At 39.1% G+C, this 21,228-nt stretch overlaps 1 long non-coding RNA gene across 1 annotated transcript in view; it reads left to right on the forward strand.

The window, feature by feature from the left end:
* Nucleotides 1-473: 473 nt before the first annotated feature.
* LOC124855869 overlaps nucleotides 474-21,228 on the forward strand; it is a 31,223-nt gene continuing 10,468 nt past the window's right edge. Inside the window, exons 1-2 of the long non-coding RNA XR_007035173.1 lie at nucleotides 474-693; nucleotides 1,063-1,276. This is a non-coding gene — a long non-coding RNA (uncharacterized LOC124855869). The remainder of the gene's footprint in view (nucleotides 694-1,062; nucleotides 1,277-21,228) is intronic.

The raw sequence follows: 21,228 nt of genomic DNA on the forward strand, positions 1-21,228 counted from the left end.
TTGTTAAAGCAATTTAATTTCCACACAATAAACTTAAATACATATAATTTCAAGCAGCTAGACACTTCCAATGACTTTCTTTTTTCCAATGCATTTGGCAAAACAAGTGGACCGCTCAGTCGAAAATTGTCTCCTTCAACATTGCAACACTCTCTGGGTGTCATGTAATGTTTAAGAGCAGGACCCACATGCAACCAGGAGGCAGGCAGATGAAAATAAACATTTTTACCCAAAAAAAGAAATTCAAAAACTAGGGTCTAGGAAGGAGTCCAAAATACTGCAAGAGGAACCAGGCTAATAGAAATAACATGATGATCTGACGCTAAATGAGAAACCAAGAAGTATTTATACTGGGCAGCTTACTACTGGAATGTTGAACAGGTGAGGTAATAAGCAGATGGGAGACAGCTTGGGAGTGCAGGGAGCTGAGGCACTGAAGGAAGCTACTGGGAAGCATTCAGTCTTGGCATGCATCTGTCAGCTGAACATCTTATCCAACAAATCTAGCAAATACACCTATTTTAGTGCGAAGACTTCTCAGTTAGACAATGCAGTCTAAGTGATAAGCACTGGCGACCTGTCCAGGTTATACCCCGCCTATCACCCAATGCTTGATTGGGATCAGGAAGGCCATCCTGATCACAGAAGGTCCTTCTCATCCCCTCCATGAATCATTCCAGCTGCTCCCATCAGGTAAAGGTTTAAAGTCCCTCTGGCCTGGAAAGCCATTTACAAAAAGTAATTTCTTCCATTTACAGTATCCACCTAAAGGGCTCAAAGTCTTGAGACAGTCTTAGATTTATCCTGGTTATGTGCTCTTGAATACACTGCTTAACAACACACCATTGACATATTTTGACAGTCTTCCTCAAAGAAAGATTTAATGTACTCTTAAGATTTAGGTACAAATTAATTCAGTATGTTTTTATTTTCTTAACTTGTAAATTAATGTTCATAGCTGCTGAAACAGCAGACATCAAAGCTTGTATGTGTTTTCCTGAACATTTCCCCCTCAACCCTTTTTTTAACCACATCTTCCACATGTCATGTGGATCACTCCAGGACCCGTCCACCCCTCCCACCTCCTGTCTCTCACAGGATCTGCTCTACCGGGAATGCTTTGGATGAGAGGAAGCTGAAACAACAAGGAGGCTTTTGACTCCCATCGGTGTGCTGCAGACTTCTTCACACCAGAGGCAGAGAAGCAGGTGGAACAACTTACAGAGGTTCAACAACTTCCAGCTCCCAGGAGGAAGTGACACAGTGCCCCACAGAGGTATGGGGGAGGGGTGGAAGACCTCACTATTTGTGTATGTTCCTTGTTAGACCCAACAGACCATGGTTGTTGGGTCACTTACTAATGTGTCTTTGATGATGTATAAAAATGTTATGTAGATTTAATTTCTTTTTTGTAGCTTCTAGCACATTATACAGTCATCGACTGTTTTCTGCATTATCAAAATTTCACAAAAATGCTTTATAAGATACTGAAAACAGAAGGCAGAGAGAGAGATAATGCCGCACAGATGGAAACAAGTTACTGTTACTTCAGCAGCATCTCCCTCAAATATGCATGTTCTGAAGAATTTGTGCAATTTTCTGGGGCTCCAAAAGTGGAGGCAAATTTCAACTTCATCATCAAATTTAACAAAAAACACTACATGCCAAAATATATCATAAACGTCACAAAGTTTTAAGAGCATTTCCCCAAGAATCAACAGAGGAAAAACAAGTTTAAGCATTACAGAATGTAGAAATTCCTCAAAAAAACAATTCTAAACCATTAGATGGCGATAAAGTTCAAATTAATAGCTCGGAATACCACCTTTAGAAGATTTTGAGCACTACTCAAAAGTATAGCTTATCTTTCACTCAATAGATTGTCATTTGTGGACAGTAATTAACAATTATTGACAGCAGTATCAGGAGCAAATACAGAAAAACCTGTGGAAATAACTACATGTTGTGCTGCATGACCAGGCCATCTCTTTGGATTTTGTGCATTCACAGACTGTAGTAGCTTATTCACGTGACTGTTTTAATGATATGTAAACCATCAGAGAAGGACAGTGAAGTTTATTTTTGCATCTATCAGGATTGAGTTATACCTGAGGCAGCCATTTCTTTTTTTTTTTTTAAGGCTGGAACTGGTCAATGAATGTTTCAGTGGATTAGTTTTGATTTTGAACTTGTACATTTCTGGTTTTACGAACTAATGAAATGTACTATTTTTACAGCACAGCTAAAAAAACTGAATATTCTGAAAAGGTTTAACATTGTTTTGTCAGAAAGTGGAACTCGTATTGATTCATAAGACATGGAATTACATATTTTTTAAGCCTTTACTTATTGTAATTTTGATGATTATGTCTTACAGATAATAAAAACCCAAAAGTAGTTGAAACAGAAATGTCAGGCTTCTGAAACGTTTATTTATTTATTCTACAATATTCTGGCTTAAAGTCCAGAATATTGTAGAATATTAATCCCCAAATTCCACCAGCATGTAGAGTGTGCTACCAGAGGAGCTAACACACTGGACAACGTCTACAGCATCATTAAACTGGGTTATAAGGCCAGGCCACTACCACTCCTGGGCCAGTCTGACCACCTGTAAATATAAATGTTTTTAATTCCTGCTTATGCCCCCTCATAAAATCTGCTATTACCATTACAAAAACATACATAAAGACCTGTATAGACAGTGTTACTGTGGAAAAATGCACCTGGGTATACCCCAACAAGAAACCCTGGATGGCCAGGGAGGTCCAGTAGCTGCTAAATGAGAGAAACAACGCCCTCAGAACAGAACATAAGGGTTTCTACAGCACAGCCCAAGCAAACCTGAAGAGAGACATCAGAACGGCCAAATTAGACTATAGGAGGAGGACCAAGGACCATCTAGACAGCAACAACAGCAGGGAGGTGTGTCAGGGGATCCAGAAGCTGGACCCACGGTATCCCAGGACAGGTCCGAAGGGACTGCTTTGACCAGCTGGCAGGAGTCCTCAGCAGAATTTTAACCTTTCCCTTTCTCAATTCACTATCCCACCCTGTCTGAAAGCCTCTATCATCGCCCCTTTGCCCAAGAAAACCCACATTTTCAGCTAGTTGGACTGACACCAGTGGTCATCAAAAGCTTTGATCGTCTGGTTAGGGTTCACATCACATCACTCCTCTCCAAATATTTGAGCCCCTCCAGTTTGCCTACAGGGCTAATAGATCCACTGAGGATGCAGTAGCCACAGCCCTTCATGCTGCACTGTCCCATCTAGAATAGCAGGGGAGCGTGTGACTATAGCTCAGCATTCAACACCATCATCCCCCACAGACTGGTGGATAAACTGAGGGACATTGGACTGCTACACTCCACTTCCGCGTGAAGCCACAGAATCCTGTTGGGTCGTAGCAAGAAGATCAGATTGGGTTAACATGCGTCTTCGGCCCTCAGCACCAGCTCTCCACAGGGCTATGTGTTAAGCCCCCTGCTCTACATCCAGTACCTACGACTGCACACCCGCTCACCACTGAGAACACCATTCTCAAGTTCGCCTCAAGTTCGTCAATGACACCACAGTGGTGGGGCTCATCTCTGGTGGAGATGAATCTGCCTATAGGGACGAGGTGGAGCATCTGACAGAGTGGTGCACAGAGAACACATTGCTTCTCAACATCTCCAAGACCAAAGAGATGATAATGGACTATAGGAAAAAGAGAATGAGAAAAAAAGAATGGATGGATAGTTCACCACGGGTCATCAGCAGGGACTGTGTGTTGAGTGGCTAACTTCAGGTTCCTGGGAGTCCACATCAAAGAGGACGTGACCTGGAGCATGAACACCTCTGAGCTGCTGAAAAAGGCCCAGCAGAGACAGCTCATTTGAGAGCAATGTGTGTGTTTATATGTGTGTCTCTTCACGAACCTAGCATGCAATCTGCATCTCTTGGGACAGTCCAAAATAGAGCCTTGAATGTTAAAACCCTGACTCATAATTGTCACTTATTTCAATGTTGTAGGAGACTACCAGCTTTGTTCATTGGCAGACTGAATAATTGGATATTTCAAATTGATGAATCTATTACCGGTCATTTCTTTTATATTGACGAACATTAAATGCTAAATGGATGCTGCATTGTTCTGAAGTAATTCCTTTTAACATTAGCTCAAACTGAGGGTTGGGATAAAGGCTTATCAATATGGCTAGAATTAAGTGTTTTAATCCAACACGAAAAGGTTTCTTACCTCTTAACTAACCAGTTACCTCCTCCTCAACATGATGGTTGATGGTTTTCTCTGAAACTTACAGGTTTACCTGCAACATATAGGTTAGCTTATTGGGACTTACATGTTAATTTCCCAAAAATATAGTTCTCCAGAACTTTGGGGTTACTTTCTGTTTACTTAACCTCTTAGTAACTTATGGGCTGCTTTTGCCAAAATATAAGGGTATATTTTCCCAAGACTTATTGGTAACTTTTAGCAGATCTTGTGGGTTACTTTCCTCAAAACTTGTGTAATGCATTCCTTTTAAATAACTTCTTACTGTCTCTGAATTTCACATTGCTGGAATTTTTGGATTACCTTGCATTGAACTCAGCAAGTTTTTTCCCCGAATTTACAGATCGCTGTGATTTACCCGTCAGTGAGTTCAAACATAAGTGACTAGGAAAAATAACCTGGTAGTTTTTGGAAAATAATAGCTTTATTATGTATCACTATTTTTACTTGTAACTTAACAGAATGCTTTTTGTTTGGCTTAAACATGTTAAAAGTCCTGGCCACGGCAACCTGTGTTGCATGTTTTCTCCACTCTTCATCCAATTTACTGTCTGCCTACTTTAAAAGAAAAATGACAAAATAAAGGCCACTAGAATTGCAAAACAATTTTTTAACAAAATGTAAAGATTATTAAAAACTAACAAATCTGTACACCTGACCTAGGTAGGTTTTAGGAAAGCAATAACATCATAGCCACATTTGTGCATCCATAATATAACTGTGTGCTGGACCCTACCCTACCCTAAAATTCACAGCAACATTTCCATCATTTACATGTGCCATGACATTGCTGACATTAAATATCAGCTGCCTGCTAATTTTTGTACAATTGGGAGAAAAACACTGTTTTTATGTTGAGTGCTCTTATTCTATTTTGTGTATTACTATTTTGTTTGATGTGTATTTTATGGAATTTTATGTCACAGAGTCAGCCATCTTCTTCCTTGTAAAGCTTCCACCTTACCAAACCTGTCTCCCATCTCCAATCAGAACACCTACCCCCACTCAGTAATCACATTCTTCAGTACTTATACTGTGTGTCTCTCCTTAGACAGTCAGAGCATCATCTTCTCATCCTGTTCCTTGCATGCCAACATTTTTATAGATGTGTTAATTAAAAGATTCAATTTGGCTCCTGCACCTACATGCTTCATTCCTGCATTTAGATCCAGCAACTATCAATACAGGACAAACAAGACTTGTACTAAAGAGTGGAAAATAGAGCTTAAAAAAAGTGATCTGGGTTATGCATAGTGTAGCAGTGGGTCGGGTGCTCCATTTACAGGCTTTTAGTCCTCGAAACAACTGCCAGGGGTTTGATTCCTGACCTTGTGATCTTTGCTGCATGGCCTTCCCACTTTCTCTCCCTGCCAACATCCTGTCTGTGAATAAAGGCCACTAGTGCCACAAAAATCTAAACATAATCAAAGTAATCTTTAATGTGAATGATGGCATTTTCACAACAAGAACATTGTTTATATATGGGTGAATTGAAGGAACACAAAATAAATGTTTTTTTTTTTCCTTTTGATATTCAGTGTCAAGTCAACTTTATTTATATAGCACTTTTCAGCAACAAGGCACTCAAGGCGCTGTACATAAGGAAAAACATTACAATGATACAGAAAATCAAAGAAAAGAGGTAATTTAAAAAAAAAGAGAGAATATAATGATGGATAAGAAAATGAAAGGAAAATTGGACTGAAAACTTAACTAATAATGTTTAGATAACACATTCAAAGGCCACTCTAAACAAATAAGTTTTTAATCTTGATTTAAAGCAACTTAGGGTTTCGATGTTTTTACAGTTTTCTGGGAGTTTATTCCAGATTAGTGGAGCATGAGAACCAAAAGCAGCTTCTTCATGTTTGGTTCTGGGTATGCAGAGTAGATTTGAGCCAGAAGACCTGAGAGATCTGGGTGGTTGATACACTGACAACAAGTCTGTCATGTATTTTGGTGCTAAGCCATTCAGTAAATTATAAACTAACAGAAGTATTTTAAAGTCTATTCTTTGAGATACCTGGAGCCAGTGTAAGGACTTTAGAACCGGGGTGATGTGCTCCACTTTCTTAGTTCTAGTGAGGACACGTCATTATCTCTAGAAAATGCACAAATAAACATAATTTTAAACAAGTTGGCAGTAACATCTGAAATGTCTGGGGGCTGTTGTCTGCAGATGCTTAGCTAAAGTAACATGTAATCACTTTGTACAAATAATTTAATAAGCATAAGTCAACAAAATTCTGTCATTATTCTTTGGACTTTGAGTGTAGTCATTCTGGTTTTCTGTGTTTTGTTTTATTTCTGTTCATTCTTAGATTTTACTATTTTAATTATCCTGTTTGGTTATGTTTACAGTGTTTCCTATGTTCTGTTTGTTTCTTGGCTCCAATGGTTTCAGTTCCACATAGTCACACAACTGTTATACATTCTAGTAAGTATGACTGACATGTTTCTTGGTCCATCTATGAATGCTTCTCAGTATTTAAGATTTCCACATTGTATGATCTTGCCTGTCTCCTGTCTGCAATAGGCTCTTTTCAATGCAAAAACCATAACAAATTTAGTCCGGATCACTTCAAAATGTGGACAATTATTTCTAGCAACATAACTTAGTAGGAACTGACCCTAACATCAAAATCCACATTATGTGCCCAAAACGAAAACAGATTCATTCAGGATTTGAAACCCCTTTTACAACGACTCCAGTTTAAGTAAAACCGGAAGAAAAGAGAACAGGGATAAATATGGCTGGATCTGCATGAGGTGGAAAACTAACAATTTTTGAAAAACATCAGAATCAGAATCAGAATCAGAATCAGAAAAGCTTTATTGCCAAGTACGTTTTTGGACATACAAGGAATTTGTTTTGGCGTAGTCGGTGCAATACAGTACAAGTTAAACAGTACAAACATATCTACAATATAATATAAATATAAGTGCACAGTTTTAAGTGAGTGAGAGTAAATATAGAGCAGTATAAGATGAGTCTCTCTTATGGAAAATTGGATGTTATTTCAGAAGATTCAGAAAAGCTTTGGTAGCCCTCGAGTGATAAAAGTTGTAACAGATAATTCAGTTCAATTCAGTTTATTTATATAGCGCCAATTCACAACACGTCTCAAGGCACTTCACAACAGTCAGGTACATATATTCCAATTAAACCTAACCATTGAACAGTGCAGTCAGAGTTAGTTATTTATTCAAATTGGATAAAAAGTTTTTCTGTCTAAGGAAACCCAGCAGATTGCATCCAGTCAGTAACTTGCAGCATTCACTCCTCCTGGATGAGCATGTAGAGACAGTGGACAGTCACTGGTGTTGACTTTGCAGCAATCCCTCATACTGAGCATGCATGTAATGACAGTGGAGAGTAAAAACTCCCTTTTAACAGGACGAAACCTCCAGCAGAACCAGGCTCAGTGTGAGCGGCCATCTGCCACGACCGACTGGGGGTTAGAGAGAACAGAGCAGAGACACAAAGAGAACAAAGAAGCACTGATCCAGGAGTCCTTTCTATGGGAAGGAAAAGTAAATGTTAATGGATGTAGCTCCTTTAGTCGTTTCACCTAGAAAGAAAGAACAGTTAAACTCTGAGCCAGTTTTCAACGTTAGAGTCTGAAAAAGAGCACAAAGAGTTAGTTACGGTTAAGCTCAGTCAATTGCCATGTCTAGGAGAGAGAAAGGGTTAAACACTAAAAGACAGGGCCATGTGGGTCATCGGTAGAGGGTGAGCATTAAGTTGTTGGCAGCAGAAGCTTGGACGATGCCCCTCTCCAGAAAGGTGTCACAGGTAGACACAGAGTCAGGCCAGGTGTAGCTTCTAGGAAGAGAAAAGAGAGAGAACAAAGTTAAAAGCTGAAATAACAGCAAATAATGCAAAATTGGAGAGTAGTGTGAGAATGTAGCAAAGAGGGTGAAAGTGGTCATTTTGTCCTCCAGTGACCTAAGCCTATAGCAGCACAACTACACAGATAGTTTCAGTTCAGATTATTTAGTTAAACGGCGCTTATTTACAGCAATGTCGTCTCAAGGAACCCCACAAAGGGTCCCACTGATGGTCATTGTTATACTAAAAACCACAAGGATTGGGATACCTCTCTCTGTCAGACTGATTAGAACCATTGAAAAAGAGAAGGGGTCACACAGGTAGCAGAAATGGAGGGTGTGTTTGCACCTCAACCATAACTGAGCCGATTTAGGCTAAACCTGACTCCCCCTTACTCCAACCAACAGGGAGGGAGGAAGGCTCCCTCCCTGATAAACTAAGCCACTCTAACTATAAGCCCCACCAAAAAGGAAAGTTTTAAGCCTAGCCTTAAAAGTAGACAGGGTGTCTGCCTCACGGACCAAAACTGAGAGCTGGTTCCACAGGAGAGGAGCCTGATAACTAAAGGATCTACCTCCCATTCTACTTCTAGAGACTCTAGGAACCACCAGTAAACCTGCAGTCTGAGAACCAAGTGCTCTGTTAGGAACATATGGAACAATCAGATCTCTGATGTATGATGGAGCTAAATCATTAAGGGCTTTATATGTGAGGAGGAGAATTTTAAATTCTATTCTGGATTTAACAGGGAGCCAATGAAGGGAAGCTAAAATAGGAGAAATAAGATCTATCTTTTTAATTTTCATCAGAACTCTTGCTGCAGCATTCTGAATCAGCTGAAGGCTTTTAAAAGCATTTTGTGGACATCCTGATAGTAAAGAATTACAATAGTCCAGCCTTGAAGTAACAAATGCATGGACTAGTTTTTCAGCGTCACTCCTGGATAGGATGTTTCTAATTTTGGCAATGTTCCAGAAGTGAAAGAAGGAAATCCTAGAAACCTGTTTAATATGGGATTTAAATGACATGTCCTGGTCAAAAGTAACACCAAGGTTTTTTACTTTATTACCAGAGGTCAATTTAATGCCATCCAGGTTAAGTGATTGACTAAGCAGTTTCTTTTTTTTAAAGACTCCGGTCCAAAGAAGACAACTTCTGTCTTGTCTGAAATTAGAAGCAGAAAATTTAAAGTCATCCAAGTTTTTATGTCTTCAAGACATGCTTGTAGTCTATCTAACTGTTTGGGTTCATCAGGATTTATGGATAAGTAAAGCTGAGTATCATCAGCGTAACATTGAAAATTTATTCTATGCTGCCTGATAATTTGACCTATTGGAAGCATATATATAGTAAAGAGAATTGGCCCAAGTACTGAATCCTGTGGTACTCCACAATTAACCCTGGAGTTTAAAGAATATTTATCATTTACATGAACAAACTGGAATCTGTCAGACAGATAAGATTTAAACCAGCCTAGCGCTATTGCCCTGAACCCTACAGCGTATTCCAGCCTTTTTAAGAGAATATTATGGCCGACTGTATCAAATGCAAATTCCAAAACACTATGACATATGCAGTATGCTGAAAGTCTTAATCATGTTCTAGAACACTTAACACTATCATTCATATCAAGTGATGTAAAGTTGTTCTGTCAAACTAGTTAAAATAAAATCAGGGTTTATATTTTGGCAACCAAACGTTAATCAGCAAACATGTTAGAAAGGATCACATACTTCCAGCAATATCCATTTAATTATGTCTATTGCTTAAATGGTTGCATTTCCAAAACAATCAAGTTGTGCAATGGTTTAACTTCATTACAGAAAGACAGAGAGCAGACACACAAAAAAGATGTTTCGAATGCCGCTGAGGTCAGAAACTGAGCTTGTGAAGTCTCAGCTGTCTGACTGCTGGAAAGAGACCGACACAAAGGCATGTGACCCTACTGGTCAAGGAGCAGCTTACTGATGCAACTGAGGAAAAAAAAGGCCCTCTAAATACAAATAAACGACTGCAACATCTGCAGATGAACAGAGAGGACGCGCAGGGAAGCCAACTGCTTCTGCCAGACCCTCTGTCTGAGCAGTGAGCATGTGATCAGAGAGTAAATAAAGTGCGCGACATGAGGCAGGGACATGGCGCAGGGTTCAGACCCCTCAGGCACGCGGATGCTCCAGCCTCCATAGTGGAGATGTGGCTCGTCAAAGAGGTGAACGTCCACAGCTGTGTTTTAACTGTGTTTGTTCCTGAAGGCCACATGGAGAGGCTTCAGTAACCAATAACTATACTCAGATGCTGTGTTACACCGTATATATATGCACAAACTGCTGAAAGCCTAAACATTTATGCCTGATTTATTGTTATAAGGGTCACAATGTCACAATTGAAACACAGTTCAATTTCAAGAGAGTTCATGCCACAGGTCTGCAAGAAATATTTTAAAGAAAGATGGTTGCCTTAACACATTAAGCCAATAAAGCTCATATTACACTGTTCTGCATGTTATAAAAGCCACAGAGCCTTTGGCATTAATCATGTATGTATTTTCTAAAGGAACGTTCAAAAAAGGAATACATTATTGTACAACCCCAAATTATAATTATTCCAGGTGTGTTTAACAGTAAGTTGTCTCAAATTCTGCAGTAAGCCAATTATTTCCCTTGTGTTTACTTGTAGTGTTTACACTTTTTTTTTTTACATCCACTTCATGTAATTTTTCCTTTTCCTTTCTGCAGTGTGGTCCACTGTAACCACAAATCATAACACCACTTTAGCCATGCATTTCTAACCTCACACCTGTGTTGGTTAAAGCCTCTGCCAGAGGGTAGTAATAAATAAATAAAAGGATGACTTTGGTTAGCAACAATGTTTAGGAAGGTTCTATATGTCAAACTAACAGAACCCAAGGTTTCCTATGAACACTGTATCCTAGTGCCATGTCTTCCCTAAGAGATGCAAAGAAACCCAATTATCCATGTGTTGAGAAAGAAAACAGGTTTAATCAAAACAGGGCTTGTACAGTTCAAGTTAGCATTGGTTAGGCTGATTTCAATGTTAAACCCTTATATGACAGACTTGCTTATAGGATTATTAAATTAATTTTGACGCAGAAATATATAGGACAACACATGTGCATGTTTTGGGTCAGAATATAGACCTACTTACCTTTTAAGGCAAAAAAGGACATGTGCACATTGATAATAGATTGTTTTTAAAATCATTGAATGATTCTTTTTTAAAATTACTTTGGCATGATAGATGACTTTGAGGCAAAACCAGAAGGTGGAATTTCAACAGTTGAGGGCAGCCTTTACCACAGATTGAAGGCTATCAGAGGGGAAAGACTGAAGACCTTTAGAAACTTAACTCAACGCTAGTACTGTGCATTTCTCTAGTAAAAAATAGAAGGTTCCCCAACACCTCCAGTCTTTGATATTCTTTAGAATGAAGTGCTCAAGAAACAGGGATTCAAGAGGAAAACCAGCAGTCAGTCTCCTTGTAGCTGATCTGCATTATCGGATTATGACAGCATCAACAGCTTGATAGCATTACCACAAAATTGGGTTGTTATACATCTACCAAATAGTTTTAAACTCTAACAGCAGGGGGCAGCACATCAACATACCCTCCTCCTTTATCCATAATGAACATCTGAGTGCAATATCCCCCCAGATGACAGGGAAAATGTGAAATGACATGTTTTAAAAGCTACCCTGTTGGAATGATTTTATAGAAATAAGAAAGCTGCAGATCCTAAGGGAGATACAGTGAGTCTACACTATGAAAAGAGGGAGTCCACAGCTGCTAGTAATTGAGATGAAAAAGACTTAGCATCAGGAATGTCCTGAGCACCTCAGAAATAGGACAAAAAGCAACCTCAAAAAGCATCACACTAGAGATGTTTTTTCCTCTTGTCTAACTTTATTTTTATTTATTTTGTAAGGTGTGGATTGCAGGAGGGGCAAAAAGGGAGATTAAGGTTTTGACTTTGTATTAATTAAAAATGAAAAACGCATTGGATCAAAGCCAGTGCAAGATTCACTGATATTTTGTTGTTCTCATAGGCACAAAACAGCCCAACTGATTTGTCTTTCCACACATGTACTCAACATCATACAAAAATAGATCCCAACAGTGACTCCCATGAACAAAACCACTTTTAAGTGGGAAGCTTTGCCTGTTTGGTCAAGTTTAAATTGGATTTTTCCACTAAACTGGATTCATCCAGTGACACAAAATGAATGTCTTTTCAAGGTATTTGCACAAGTTATTAAAGTCATTTCACGTTAAAGCAGGTTGCAGAACTCCGTGTCATATTGAGTGTATTTATTAAACGTTTAAGGAAACTTCTGAAGTTCGTCAAGTAATAAAAAATAAAAAAAAATACAAGAAAATATAAAATAACCACTTATATGAGAGTAGTGTTTATAGATCACCACTCTGTTTGTATTATTGGTACTCATACTGTTTCATTCAACCATCTGTCATGCTGCTCATGTGATGATGGCTGCTGCAGCTAATGGCTACTCTGCAGGATATCCTGTCCTTGTGTACAGGTGGGGGACCTCGCCTCAGCCCCTGACATCCTGAACCTTTTACCGTTGGAACAAAGTTTAGAGGTAACAGATTAGGTCAGTGTAATTTGTCCGTCACGTGCAAGTTTAACCTCCCAGCACTGCTGTCATTTGCAGCCATGATAAAATTAGTTCAGTTAACTGAGCTAATGGGTGAAAGAAATTACTACATTGACTATGTTGGGTTTGGAGCCATCTAAAAAATAAATCCTAGTTCAGCATGAAGCATGCTGTATAAAACTGTACCCCAAAAATGAAAGAAAATATATTTTGTTTTTATCAATAAGAGCAAATCCCTATCAGATATCCAGCAGCTTCACAATTCCGTTCCAAATACTGATTTAAAATGTGAAAGTCGCAATGAATTCACCTGATATTATCCATTTATTCACTGTCTTACACTTATCCAAGATTGGGTCATGGGGATAACATGGCTAGAAATCCAGACATCCTCTCCTCACCTACCTTGAGGTATCTCCAAGGTGTTCCTAGGCCACACAAGATATCTAGTTCCTCCAGTAAGTTCTGGGTTTGCCCAGGGATCTCCTCCAAATGGAACCTGTCTGGAAAACCTCCTGATCAACCAGATCAAATACACAAACCATCTAAATACAAACAAGGCTCCATCTCTTTATTCATCTCTAATTGCTCCCTTTTCATTACTTGTGAGTAATCACCCTTCTGCTTGATGCCTCTGACATGGAATAAGCAGTTTACCTCTCTCAAGTTGTGAACAATGACCTCATACTTGAAGAAGCTAACTCTTACACAAGCCGGTTCACTATCAGCCGTGAACTTTAGTGCATGTTGGACGTCATGGCTTGAAAATGCCAACAGATCTGGAAAACGCAAAACTTAGACAAAAGATGGTCACCCAACTACACCTTGAGATCCTGTCCATGAAAACCACAAATAGATGTGATGGCAAGTTGCAGCCCTGAATGGATCCAACCCACACTGGGAACAAGTTTGACTTTGCGTTAAGAATGTGGAAGGATTCTTCTTCTTCCACTTTTCTCCATCCACTCCACAATGACTGCACCTGTATCTTCTTTGCACCTTGACTTGTCCTCTGCTCATCTCTTTCCATTGTTAACCCCAGCTACCTGAAGTCATCCCCCTTCATGTTGTATGGTAGAAGTAATCCGGTGTCTCATTATTAGGGAAATTTGGATGTATCCAGCTACAGTTGAGCCCCAAATTATTCATACCCCATAGGTTTAAAGTCATTTAAAATTTTCAGACTGAAAGTAATATTAATCTTATTGAATGGACCAGCCAGAGACACTTCCTGAACCTAATAATCTGTAAAGGGAGATACTCCTTTGACAGTGCATTTTCTCTTCCTACCAGAAACAAACCTCTTGGTTTGATGAAACAAATTTTAATGTATGAATAATTTTGGGCTTAGCTGTACATCTCTGGAACTCTGGGAACCAGTACCTGGGTGGAAAAGATCTGGACTAAGACTAATTAAACACAAACACCACAACGTCTGTAGTTTCTCATGCACATTAAGAAATGATGAGGTTCAGTGTTCTGCTGTTCTGTGTGACTGGCTAAATGTGCACTAATTTGTCAACACTTGGAATTTGGTCTTATATGTTTGCAGTTTGACATGGAATGTGTTTTGGTTTGCTACAAGGATTTTTATTTTTCTAAGGGGGTCATAAAACGCTATCTAATTGAAAAAATATGTCACTGCAGTTGTGCGTACCTCCGCTCTGTAAATATGTTTTTCCAGCTAATTATGATGAAATGCCTCACATGGCTGACAGTCACTGCAGCTAAAAGCAAAACAATTTTCAGCATCAGACATAAATGTTTTCTTTTGGTTATTAACAATGGAAATTACTGCTTGGCGAGGTCTGTGACTGCAATCAGTCCCCCTAATTGTCCAGCGTTTTATTCGTCGTTGAGCACACACACTGAGCGCGGCTGCATAACTTGTCATTACTCAGCAGAGTCTTAGCTGAGCAGACAAGGAGAGCTTTTCTTAGCACACAGCTCCTGTCATTAGCTGACATTAACGGTGTAAATGACACTTTGACGGATGTTTGTAATTTAGATGGTTTTCTTTAGAGCAGAACCGTTTGCTTCTGCTGCTGGAACGGATCTCTAATGAAAGGCAAGCAACATCAGTGACATCTTGTTTTCTTTGTACTTCCCACATGTACAAAATTAGTAAAAACTGTCAAACAGTGAATTACGGCCAAGGATTTCAAGATGCTGTCATCTAAAAGGCAGAGAGCTGGTAGCGTCTCCTGATGGAGACAAATGGAAGGCACCCAAAAATTTCCCTCACGTTGAATAATTGAATAGGTAAAACAACTCGGGTCTAGATTGTAGTTTGTAACTTATCAAGAAGTACCAGAGCCAATAAAAAGTATCCAAACTGGACACACCCCAACCTAATTCAGGATAGTAAGGAATTCTGCAGTATGTGATTTATTACACTTTCAGATGGGAAGTGATTCCCAGTCTGCATCATCCACCCTCATATCCTGCCTCCTATGTGAAACAGAACCAAAGTGTTTCAGTGTGGGTGGGGCGGGGGGAAATAGTTTTAAGTGGTAATGTAACCATGGAAACTATAATCAACAGTGTTAAGTCTCATTAACAACAAAACATTTATTTTATTCCAAAACACTATATTGTCTTTGAACCTATGTAAGAGAAAGCAGCTTTGAATTGGAGATGCAAACAAAACCTGGTGGTATTCACATCTGTTGTACCTCTTCTGTTCTCACTTCCTCACATGCATTGCAGTTCTGAACTGTTCTAGAGGTAGCATGTGAACAAATATCAATGTTGGACTTCATAAAAAATTTTTTTGTTCAGTTTCGATATGAAATGTCAGGACGAAAATTAAGAGAATTTAAACCCGTGAGCAAATTGTTTCGAGATGTAGATCTGAGAAACAGTTGAGCTCTCCCAGCTATGGAGCATTTTTACAAGATATCTAAAACAAGTGGGCACCAGAAACACAACAGCTCTGATTTTAAGGTTCCATACACTCATCATTAACATTAAATACAATAAAAATGATTAATTTTGGGCTTTCAACGATGTATTAGAACTGTTGTTTATCCCTGGTGAAATGATTTTGCAACATATTTTCTCCAGTTTAGACAGGATAGTCACTATACTTGCAGGCTTAAATATATACAAACACACCCACTAAAATTTGGTCAAATTTCCCATAGATTCGCGATATGATTTTTGTAGCTTATTGCATTCTTTTCATGGGATATTTGGCCACATTTCTTGACAGAATTTGTAGAATTATTTGAAACTGGTAGCTCTTTTGACACAGAAGCACATTTTAGGCATAGCTAAGAAATCATTTTGGCAGGAACTGAGTCCTGGCCGCAATAATGGGCAAGGCACATACGCAAGCACCGTAAATGCTATGATTGGCTGCGTAGCGTAAGGGAATTTTGTCGTATCATTGGCTGGACACCTGTCACTCATTGAATTACGTTGCAAAATGGTACAGAAAAAAATATTATTAGTCTAATTAATTTACAGTTTATGTTGAATTTTATTTTATGCTCTGCTTATATTTTCTTGTGCACTGAAAAAATGTGAGCAGTGCGCAGGTGCACAGCTTAGAGGGAACGTAGCTCAGGACTATCCCAGAAGCTTAAGGTTAGCCTGCTTTATTGACTCCCAAGTGTGGCTGGAATCATTGTCCTGCTGAAACATCTAATTGTGTCCACGTTTCAGCTATCTACCTGTCTATTTAAGGTGAAGCTGAATAATTGGAAGTAGGCCCTCATCATTATTCCATCTTCTTTGTGTAATGTATCAGTAACCTTTGGAGAGAAGTAGTCTGACAACATAAGGCTGCCATACTTGACAGTTAGTACAGTGTTCTTGGGTTTAAAAATCTCACCTTGACTCCTCAATCTCCTGTCCTCACCTTGTCATTGTTTTGAAATAGCTCAATCTTTGTTTCGACTCAGTCTCAAAAAACCTTTTACAAAAGTGCCAATCAAGGATCACGGGTTTCTTTCTTGGTCAGGACTCATTCCTTGGCAATATAAAACTGGGATTACTGTGGACAGTGACACTTGTGTTCCAGTTCAAGTTTTAAAAACACATTGCAGTTGTTTGTAACATAATCAATCCACCCTACTAAAGGTTCAAATAAATAAATCAAAAAGCAAAAATAAGGATTCAGGCCCATGATAAGTGGGTGTAAGCTTTTCACCAGAACCTCTACATGGACCACAGAAGTCTTCATTTGCTAATACAAGTGGAACTCTGCTGCTGCTGAATTATGACCACCATCAACTTGAAATGTTGCATCGCATACAGGGCCTTGTGAAAGTACTCGGCCCCTTGAACTTTTCAACCTCTTGCCACATTTCAGGCTTCAAACATAAAGATATAAAATTCCAATTTTTTGTGAAGAATCAACAACAAGTGGGACACAATCGTGAAGTGGAATGAAATTTATTGGATGTTTGGATGTGTCAAACTTTTTTAACAAATAAAACACTGAAAAGTGGGGTGTTCAATATTATTCGGCCCCCTTGCGTTAATACTTTGTAGCGCCACCCTTTGCTGCAATTACAGCTGCAAGTCACTTGGGGTATGTCTCTATCAGTTTTGCACATCGAGAGACTGAAATTCTTGCCCATTCTTCCTTGCAAAACAGCTGGAGCTCAGTGAGGTTGGATGGAGAGCGTTCATGAACAGCAGTCTTCAGCTTTTTCCACAGATTCTTGATTGGATTCAGGTCTGGACTTTGACTTGGCCATTCCAACACCTGGATATGTTTATTTGTGAACCATTCCATTGTAGATTTGGCTTTGTGTTTTGGATCATTGTCTTGTTGGAAGATAAATCTCCGTCCCAGTCTCAGGTCTCTTGCAGACTCCAACAGGTTTTCTTCTAGAATGGTCCTGTATTTGGCCCCATCCATCTTTCCATCAATTTTGACCATCTTCCCTGTCCCTGCTGACGAAAAGTAGGCCCAAACCATGATGCTGCCACCACCATGTTTGACAGTGGGGATGGTGTGTTCAGGGTGATGAGCTGTGTTGCTTTTACGCCAAACATATCGTTTTGCATTGTGGCCAAACAGTTCGATTTTGGTTTCATCAGACCAGAGCACCTTCTTCCACATGTTTGGTGTGTCTCCCAGGTGGCTTGTGGGAAACTTTAAACAAGACTTTTTATGGATATCTTTGAGTAATGGCTTTCTTCTTGCCACTCTTCCATAAAGGCCAGATTTGTGCAATGTATGACTGATTGTTGTCCTATGGACATACTCTCCCACCTCAGCTGTAGATCTCTGCAGTTCATCCAGAGTGATCATGGGCCTCTTGGCTGCATCTCTGATCAGTCTTCTCCTTGTTCAAGATGAAAGTTTAGAGGAACGGCCGGGTCTTGGTAGATTTGCAGTGGTCTGATACTCCTTCCATTTCAATATGATTGCTTGCACAGTGCTCCTTGGGATGTTTAAAGCTTAGGAAATCTTTTTGTATCCAAATCCAGCTTTAAATTTCTCCACAACATTACCTCGGACCTGCCTGGTGTGTTCCTTGGTCTTCATGATGCTCTCTGCGCTTTGAGCAGAACCCTGAGACTATCACAGAGCAGGTGCATTTATATGGAGACTTGATTACACACAGGTGGATTCTATTTATCATCATCAGTCATTTGGGACAACATTGGATCATTCAGAGATCCTCACTGAACTTCTGGAGTGAGTTTGCTGTGCTGAAACTAAAGGGGCTGAATAATATTGCACGCCCCACTTTTCAGTTTTTTATTTGTTAAAAAAGTTTGACACATCCAATAAATGTCATTCCACTTCACGATTGTGTCATACTTGTTGTTGATTCTTCACAAAAAATTTGAATTTTATATCTTTTTGTTTGAAGCCTGAAATGTGGCAAGAGGTTGAAAAGTTCCAAGGGGGCCGAATACTTTCGCAAGGCACTGTAGCTGTACACTGTGTTAGTTTTAGTTGTAAATTCCTTTTGAATTATAGTAATCATTGAATTAATGCTCTATACTGCGTGGACTTCAATTAAATTCAGTTTTATTTATATAGCGCCAATTCACAACACATGTCGTCTCAAGGCACTTCACAACAGTCAGGTACATACATTCCAATTAATCCTAACAATTGAACAGTGCAGTCAGATTCAGTTATTTATTCAAATTGGATAAAAAGTTTTTCTGTCAAAGGAAACCCAGCAGATTGCATCCAGTCAGTGACTTGCAGCATTCCCTCCTCCTGGATGAGCATGTAGAGACAGTGGACAGTCACTGGCGATGACTTATCAGCAATCCCTCATACTGAGCATGCATGTAGCGACAGTGGAGAGGAAAAACTCCCTTTTAACAGGACGAAACCTCCAGCAGAACCAGGCTCGGTGTGAGCGGCCATCAGCCACAACTTCATTGTTGGAGCTTCCAAGATCCAGGTTAGAATTACACACTTGAAGGCACCCAAATACCCCTCAAAGACATGGAAAGTCTGAGTTTTTTCTCAACAACTTTGAGCATAAAATCTGAAATGGCTGGAATGTATTGAAAACTTAAAGATGGCTGCAGTCAAAGACTTTTTGTTAGCATTTCTGACAAATCTTATTCTAATATAACAGTTGTACACACACATGCACAACATACTGTAAACATCTGAAAGTGTTGCTATAATGTTTGACTGGATCAATGGAAAATTATGGCTTTTGGGTAACAGTAGTAAAGCTGGTCATTGAACACAACTATTAGTTAATACCAGGAAAACAATCTTTGGGCGTGACAACATTCCCATGTAAGACTTTCACCATTATTCACATTTTATTTAACCTAAATGACAAATAAGCATACCTATTTCATTACATTCTAAAGAGTAAGTCACGAATACAGAAATATTCTCAGTATTATTTGGACATTAGGCTTTCTCATAGTATCTTGGATACACACTACTTTCATTTACTAACTGAATATTCTCCTGTATTTGACATAAAACATCAGTGTTCCTGGAAAAGTTTCCTGCAGTTGCTAACTATAATTTATTTACCAAAGAAAGAAACAACATGTCTGTATAATATGATTTATTTATGAAATGCAAATGGGAGTGTGCATTGTTCTCTTCAGTGACCTGAATGACAATCCAATTATTTTCCATTTGCCCATTTGAGCACCACAGACTGTTTCTGGTTTAGTTGCAAAGGTTTATTCCCATTAAAGGAAATTGGTCAGTCTCTACTGGATTCTTCATAGGCCTTGATATAAGCCAAACTGTGTAAAAGTTTTGGGTCTGAAATGCTGAATACTCGAAACAATTGTTAAGATGCTGCACATATCCACAAAAAGACTTTCTGGAAGCTCTTATGGATTTTGGAGTTAACAGATTTCTGGTTAACTGTGATTCCCATCCTTTGGGAAAACACTACTGCTGTTTTTTGTTTTTTTTTGTTTTTTTCGCTCCTAAAGATGTGGTTCACATTTACAAGTTTATTTTGGCTTAAATGTCAGTGATTTCTGGGAGACGAATGTTTGCATTACTAAGCACAGGAAGGTAATAGAACTGGAAAAATCTGAAAAAAGTCAATAATTATCTGTAATTTTCTTTGATCTTTTAAACAAGGTCTTTTTGATCCCTGACTTGTCACCTTCCGTTTAGGTTTCTTGTGAACGTATCTGATAACATCCACAGAGCCAGTGGTCAGTCCATCTGTTTTTCTCACTGTTGTTTCATGTTTGAACCATGCATGCTCGCTCATAATTGTTTTCTGTAGAGCAGCATGATTGATGACGGACCGGGAAGCTTCCCTTTCTGCATCTGTGAGTGTGCTTCGAGACGGGCCAGCCAAGTCCGGGACGTTGCTAAGTGAAGAAATTGTTACAAAAACACTCCTTTGGCGAGTTTGGGCCCACATGTTCGGGGAGGCTGATTTCCACATTTTCAGGGCCTCTGCAAAATCAGAGCTTGGGAATGTTACTCTTCAAATTGTTCACATTTTTTGGCTGAATTAACGATAAGTGAAATTTGAAATAAATACTGCACATGCGGCTGGATGTGCTTGTCAAAGCTGGAAGCTCCCTGGGGGTTAATGTTTGTCTTAGACCGAACCTTTGCAGCGCACAATTAGCCTGGTCAGGAGGTCATCATAAGACCATTAAACACCTCCAGAGGCTTCCTGCAAGCAAACAACAAACTGCTTCCAGCAGACCCAGGATCATTTGAGTGGATCTTTAGGTGAATCTAAATGCTTAGTTCTGATAAGCATATATTCAGCTCCACACCTCCTGATTTTATCTTGTAAGTTTTAATTTGGTTGGACATTTTGCAGCTGCATACTTAAAACACACCATTACTGGTTAAGCTATGTTTGACATTGGTGCAACAAAAGTAAAATGATTTCAAAGGTGAACTCTGGTGTAAGTTATGGATGATCTTATGGATAATCTTTATCTTAAGTGAAATAAAACTCAAAAAAACTTCCAACTATTTTTAAAGTGCTGAGACCAGCTAGACACTTGATTTAATTACAAGTCACCTGCAACAATTAGACA

Source organism: Girardinichthys multiradiatus, chromosome 19, assembly GCF_021462225.1.
Source record: "Girardinichthys multiradiatus isolate DD_20200921_A chromosome 19, DD_fGirMul_XY1, whole genome shotgun sequence".
Classification (NCBI taxonomy): Eukaryota; Metazoa; Chordata; class Actinopteri; order Cyprinodontiformes; family Goodeidae; genus Girardinichthys; species Girardinichthys multiradiatus.